Below are 6513 nucleotides of genomic sequence, written 5' to 3' on the forward strand. Positions count from 1 at the left end.
TGGGGTCCGGATGTCTTTGGTTATTTTGATTGGACAGACTTCTAAGAATTTTCTCCTATTCTAGACGTAGTCGTTCATTGTTTGTTCTTAGATTTGTCATCTCAACATGCAGCTGCTAAAGGGTTTCGAGTAAAACTGCATTAGCTTGATGATATTCCTCACCCAGTTGTATCCAAATGTTAAGGTTAGCATTAACATAAGTTGTTTCTGGCGGGTTGGGTGGTCCTGGGCTCCTCTACATTCTGACCCTTTTTGTATTGATGTGGTCTGTGTGTTAACACATATATTTACTTAGTTAATTTTAAAAAAATCGCATCCATTTCAAATATATATATTTACCAAAGAGTCTCACTGTACGAACCTGAGCTCTTAAAACCTTAAACTACGGAACATATAAAAAAAATTAAATACATAATTATAACAGGCCTTGATAAATGGACCCTGCAGTGAGATTACAAGAATTATTAATGCAACTGAATTAAAACCTTAAGCATGGACAATGCTCATATGGTTTTCGTATGTTTCATTACACCTTGCAGTTAGTGTTGTGTATGTGGTGGATAACAATTAATGTTCACATGTCCCCTAGCGGGGTAGCCATCTGTGACCAGACCTTGATTAACTGGCCTTTGTACATCGGGACCCGTGGCAAGCTGGTAGCTGAGATTGATGCATGTGTGTGCTAGTTGGTGACGATCTCGAGCAACGCTTGTATCATTTCATGCCCTTCGATCTCTGCTAGGAAATCTGACGATAGGGAGGGTCTAGGGTTTAACCCCCTAACCAATTTTACGTGCCCGGTAGAGTCATTTGTTGTCGTCGGCCCTTCACATCTTGCTGCTCTGCAATGAATTTGTCTAGTGAGGGTTTCAGGCCGGCATAGGATCCTTCCGTTATTTTCCATGGGTGTTATGGTCAGTCCTGCGAAGGCAGGTAACCCCAACAATCTATTCTTAAACCATTTTGATTCTTTGCATTGTATGAGTTTGTCTTCCGCTTGGAATCTCTAACTAGTGCAGAATTTAATTAACTGCCTCTGTTGTCTAGGGGTGGATTGATGGCCTTCCTTTATTGCGGGAAAAACTCTGCTCTCACAACCATTCCCCGAAGGTAAGCCCACAAGCCCTACAGCTTTGAAATTTGTATAGGTTTTTCTCTTGGTTGCTTATAGATTCTCGATTCCAAATTGTTTAATGAAGATATTCGTTTTGATGCGGGTAGGCTACTCAATGGTGGAACCCTCAAGTCTCAGGTAAGAATGCCCCTCCTCTCGACATCATTATTTTTACATATAATGCAGGTTTGAACGCATACTAACTCCATGGTTATTGGGTGTTTGTGTGCAAGTACTCTTCTATATCTACCCAGTTAGTTATGTGTCTAGGACAACGTCCTTTAAGGGTTTAGGAGCCTACAATTTCCATGGTTATTTCCAGGTTGCAACAAGTTACCTCTGGTGCATGAATATTTAGCTATTAAATGATTAACTACTCAGCGAAAGAAATTGAGTACCGAGCCGAGCCTTATGCCGAGACTTGTTTAAGTTTTGCTTTTAATTAATTAACTATGTAAATGAATGGTCAAACAGTGTGCACATCACATGCAAGGTTGTGAACGATTGGCCCCTGATCGAATGTGAGTTTTCCTTAAAATTTTCTCTGTTATGCATATGTTATAGCTAAGCTGTACACTGGAAGGTCTTTTCGGGGTTTTTGTCTTGTCGATGAATTCAGGCTGTTGAGTCGTTCTGTTATGTAGCACTTTTCTTTAAGTTATTACTCGAGTGAAATATATTTATATAAACTCAGTTCATCTCATTAATTGAATGAAGGTGTAGTTATTTTATCTCTGATTTAATGGTGGACAGAGGTTACCTTTGATTCATTTCTCAGGGTAGTAGTTTAGCGAGTTTATCTTAGCTCTTTTACGTATCGGTTTGGCACTTCCACAACGGTTCTTTTAAAGGTTGTTTTTACAATGAATCACCTAGATTACTTCTCTAATGGTTTGTGACATAATACTTAGTTTATCTCTATAGTAATCCTTTAGCATTTCACACAAATTATTTCTACTGTGACTTTGTAGCATTATACACAGATTATTTCTACTTCTTATCATGAAAATTATTCTTACTGCTTTAAGAGTACATGAATGCTTATCTCCTATATTGAGTTATTTTCTTCATACTTTACTTGTATTACTGGCTATATTTCATCTATTTCCATAACATACTGTCTGCTATTTTTATTATTGTGAATCTGGTAAATTCTATTCTTTATTCTAATGCATTTTCAAGGAATTCACAATGAAAATTTCTATTCTATCACTTAAGTTTCGCAATGAAAATTTCTATTCTATCACTTAAGTAATTTTCCACAGTCCAGCATTAATTCGTAATGAAAATTTCAATCCTTTTTTGAAAGTCTCTCCTCTTCAATCCTTTTTGGAAAGTCTCTCCTCCCAGCCGCGAGCCTGGCAATTACGTCCAGACCCTGAGCACTTTCTTCTCTTCACATTTAAGATAATTCCAGCCACAGTCAAGTACCTTGGGCCTCTTGACTCACTGTCCGACCTCAAGTCATGTACTTTTTACCCACTCCCCTTGAATATTTTCCCACTAGTTTATTCCACCCAGTTCTAGGATATCTCCTGGATTCTTTTTCCCCCATCTAAAATTCTTTTTCCCCCATCTAAAATCTCCCTTCAGGGTAGATGGGTAATTTTTTTGTTGTAATTATTTCTTTTAATTAATGCAAACAATTTCTATTTTTGTTAAAGTATGTGAACTCCTAATTACCAATAATTTAGGTAACCAAATATATGTTTCTTGGCCTTCCAACCTCATTCATTTATTATTTAACATCATAGGGTAAGAAAATTAAAGTAATAAATGGTAAAGATCAAACTTAGTAACCACAGTAATTTTTATGCATCTTGGGGTGTTACAATTCCTCATAATTATTTTTTATTATAATTAATATTCATTTTTTAGTTATAAAACATTTTATTTTTGTTGAACTTAGGCTTCGATCCATATCAAGTTTATTGAGAGGTGTTTGGGTAGATCATCCAGTGGCTATATTTGACTAGGAAACAACTATATTTGACTGGGAAAACTGGACCAAGGGATAGGGGTAGGAAAAATTCAGTGAATTAATTTATAAGTTAGTTAAATTTATTACCATATTTGAATAAAAGTAATTTATTTTATTTAACAACCAACAGTATGAATAAAAATCTATTAAAATTGTATAGATAAATAAAAACTTATAATACTAATAGTATATGTAATAATAAAAATTAATTAAAGTTTATTAAAAGTACAAATTATCTAGTTTGTAATAATAAAAATTAATTAAAGTTTATTAAAAGTACAAAAGTAATTTATTTTATTTAACAACCAACAGTATGAATAAAAATCTATTAAAATTGTATAGATAAATAAAAACTTATAATACTAATAGTACATGTAATAATAAAAATTAATTAAAGTTTATTAAAAGTACAAATTATCTAGTTTGTAATAATAAAAATTAATTAAAGTTTATTAAAAGTACAAATTATCTAGTTAGTTAAATAATTGAATATGCAACCCTTTTTTTAAAACCATTAGGAAAATAGACTAAGTCCATGAAGAAAAATTGAAAAAGAATATAGTTGTTACAAATTAGTTAGTTAATTCATTATTAACTTTATTTAATTATATTTAAAGGTGTAAGGAGATAAATTAGTTCCCAACTATGAAAATCCTTCATCAATGTTTTGGTAAAAAGATTTATATTTATTAACCATTAGGAAAATAGACTAAGTCCATGAAGAAAAATTGAAAAAGAATATAGTTATTACAAATTAGTTAGTTAATTCATTATTAACTTTATTTAATTATATTTAAAGGTGTAAGGAGATAAATTAGTTCCCAACTATGAAAATCCTTCATCAATGTTTTGGTAAAAAGATTTATATTTATTAATACATTATGTTAGTTAAAAAGTTTTTTATTACTTATTCAAACAGGACTATTAAATAAACAGGACTATTATTTAATGATCATGATGTTATTTTAGCAACAACACCTCTCAATAAACATTTTATTTTTATTTAAAAAAAATGTGTTAACTACATGTTAAACACTGATACACATTACCTTCTTATTTAGCTATAAAATATTTCTCTATATTCATAAAATAGTTAAAAACTAAAACTAAAATGATTAATTGGTAAAATAAAATTACTAATATTTTAATTATAATTATATATTAATTATTAGAATTATTAATGGATTCAATAAAGTCATTAATAATGTTTATGGAATGATATGTACATTATTACACTAAAATTTAATAAAACTAATAAAGTTATTAATAATGGTTTTATAAAAATTGATAAAATTAATAAAATATTAATAATAGTTATTACATTTTAACCATTGATAATGTTATTTTCTTTAAAAATTAGGAAAAAAATTAATTTGTAAATAATTTATAATATATTAATTGTTTAAAAACAATTAGTTTGTTGTTAAAAAAATTAATTTATAAATAATTTATAATATATTAATTGTTTAAAAAAAATTAGTTTGTTGTTAAAAAAATTATTTTGTTAAATTAGAATGGATAGTATTTTTTTAATAAAATTATGATTCTTTAATATTTAAAATGTGTTTATAAATGAATATATAAATTTTACATTTCTTAAAAATAATCCCATAAAAAAACTTCAAACTTATATTTAAAAAAAATATCAAATTCAAAAAAAACCAACTAAACTGAAAAACTTGTTATAAGAGTTAGACTGTTCTCTAAACAATTTAGCAGATCCTGAGCCTTTGATCTTAGTTTATTTATGACAACGGAAGAGTTAGACTGTTCTCTAAACAATTTAGCAGATGCTGAGCCTTTGATCTTAGTTTATTTATGAAAACGGTAAGAGTTAGACTGTTCTTTTGATCTTATTTTAATTATTAAAGTTTTGGAGCAATAATGTATAGCATGATGCTTTGATCTTATCTTAATTATTAAAGTTTCGTAGCCATAATGTATAGCAGTATAGATAAAGTCATTTAGGTAGAAAGTCTAGAAGATGTGTCCAACGATTAAATGGGGAGATTTACTCTTTACCAATTCCAAAATTAAATAGAGAGATTTGGTCTTTTCCAGTTTGAAAGTTAAGCCTTCCACAGTTAAGCAGAGAGATTTGGTCTTACGGATTTGATGGTTCGCAGAGTCTGTTCCTGAACCCTTTGAATGTTCTCCGTATCTTTTGAAATTTCTGAATTTGATATCTTATTCTTTATTTTATGAAATATTTGTCTTTGTACTAAAAAAATACTAGCAAATATTTTTGGACCATGATCAACAATCTGCAGCTCCTCCTCTAATCCTGTTTCAAGATTTTGAGTTTCAAGCCCCTTTGTTTCTTGAATTTTAGCATTGAAAACTTCCACCATGTTAAACCAATCACAGTCCATGTTTTACAATCCTTTCCTTTTCATGATATTTATGGTTCTTATTGCATTTATGCTCTACTCCAAGTGATCTTCCCCTAGATCTTTGCTGTTGCAATTTTTGGAATTGTGGATGATTTAAAACTACGTCCATACCTTCCCAGTGGATTGAAAAATTGGCATGAAGTTGATATCTCTGGTTTGTATCACCATTCTCCTTACCTAACTGTTCAGATTTTGCATACCAATATTGTGATTGGGAGGGAGATCACACGTACTCAAGGCTCTATCACATATGGCAACTGTATCATCTTCGTCCTCTAGATGGGGGGGCGTTCCCAACTGTCAACAGAACTTTGATACATCAGAATTTTGGATACCCTTTCTTCATTTTCTATGTCAAGCTTTATGAACTTGTTTGAATGCAAACCCTAACTTTCCATGGATGCTAACACAAGGGCTTGAGCAATGTCATTACCTTGATCTCGAAAGATGCCCAAATGCGCGTTCCTGTCACCAGGGATTTCAGTGTACCAGGGGTTCAGATTCATACATTATTATTAATATTATTATTAATATTGGTGACAATATTATTGTTAATTTTATTTATTGCATAATGATTATTTTTTCAAATATTATTATTAATTACTGTTAAATAATATTGACATCATGATAACGGCTAGTTTTATACCTTATTCGACAACTTTAACTAATAATATTATTTATAGATAATATTATTATTTGAATTGGTAAATAGATCATTTTTACTATATTCACTAACTAGTTAATTACATAACAACTAATCTTAAACCAAATATTATTATCTATTCTATTTTTAATTTTTAATGTTTCTATACAGCTTGAGTGGGCCTAATGGTGCGCGGAGGTGGGTCCCTTGTCCCACAAACAAGGGGGTCTCATACACCAATTTGGTGTCTGGCTTGGCTGTGACCTTAAAAATGGATATTATTATTATTATTATTATTATAAATAAAGCATACTTAGATATTATTAGCATTTTGATCGATAAATATATTAATTAATCATGATAACTGCTAATCTTCGACCTA

At 30.3% G+C, this 6513-nt stretch overlaps 1 long non-coding RNA gene across 1 annotated transcript; it reads left to right on the forward strand.

Annotated features, from left to right (window-relative positions):
- The first annotated feature begins 775 nt into the window (after positions 1–775).
- LOC149158379 (uncharacterized) lies at positions 776–1652 on the forward strand. Its single transcript, XR_016261685.1, has 4 exons — positions 776–933; positions 1048–1110; positions 1222–1252; positions 1348–1652. It is a non-coding gene; the product is annotated as an uncharacterized LOC149158379 (long non-coding RNA).
- The last annotated feature ends 4861 nt before the right edge of the window (positions 1653–6513 follow it).

This window comes from Pinus tabuliformis, chromosome 5_2 (genome assembly GCF_031772625.1).
Source record: "Pinus tabuliformis cultivar Carrire ecotype Pingquan chromosome 5_2, CPIR1, whole genome shotgun sequence".
Classification (NCBI taxonomy): Eukaryota; Viridiplantae; Streptophyta; class Pinopsida; order Pinales; family Pinaceae; genus Pinus; species Pinus tabuliformis.